The following is an 809-nucleotide window of genomic DNA, read 5'->3' as shown; positions in this document are numbered from 1 at the left end:
TAAGAAACTCAATTTCAATAATTAGATATTTTTGCGTATAAGCGCATCAATTATGTCAATATTTAAATGTGAGTCAATGGACAAGGGCACCCCGCAATCGCGCGCGCAATGTACGTACCATGCCTGAGCGCGCGAATTTCAGATGCCGTAATAGGATAACTTTAATCGATTATAATTTGAAAAGTATTGTAGCCTTGACATTTTCGTATAAGGGTTTTCGTCTTAGAATGCTCTCTAGAATCTGCCAGTGAAAGGACATACGACCTTTCTGGGACACCCTGTATACATATATGTATAATGATTACTTACAATAAATGATAAGAACTGAAAAGAACTTAAATAAATAAATATGATAATTTTAGCATTGCCATCAGTCACTTAAATAACTTTTTTTAACGAGTTATTAAAAAGTTACTATTGTCCAAAATGTGTCACTATAGAAGTGGATTAATTTTGAAAGCAAATCTAATAACTGATATATTTTAAAACAGACGTTAATAATGCCAAAAAGAAAAAAATACGAGGAATTAAGTCGGTCCCAAAAATGGCGTCGGCGGCAAGAAATACATTGTATAATACATGAAATACATACAGAAATTGCCATTCCTGTAGAAAAAGTTAATAACGATATCTATATTGTGGAAAATAATACTAATAATTCAAATCACGACGATATATATATGTCTCAAGATGCCGAAAATTCGATTTACTCATTGAATAATGAAAAATCTGACGTAGAATCTGATTTGAATAACGAAGAATCTGATGTAGAATCAGATTTGGATGACGAATATAATCTTCAACATTAC

The sequence above is a fragment of the Wasmannia auropunctata genome, unplaced genomic scaffold (genome assembly GCF_000956235.1).
Source record: "Wasmannia auropunctata unplaced genomic scaffold, wasmannia.A_1.0 LD336095.1, whole genome shotgun sequence".
In the NCBI taxonomy this organism is placed as follows: domain Eukaryota; kingdom Metazoa; phylum Arthropoda; class Insecta; order Hymenoptera; family Formicidae; genus Wasmannia; species Wasmannia auropunctata.
This window is presented reverse-complemented; position numbering follows the sequence as displayed.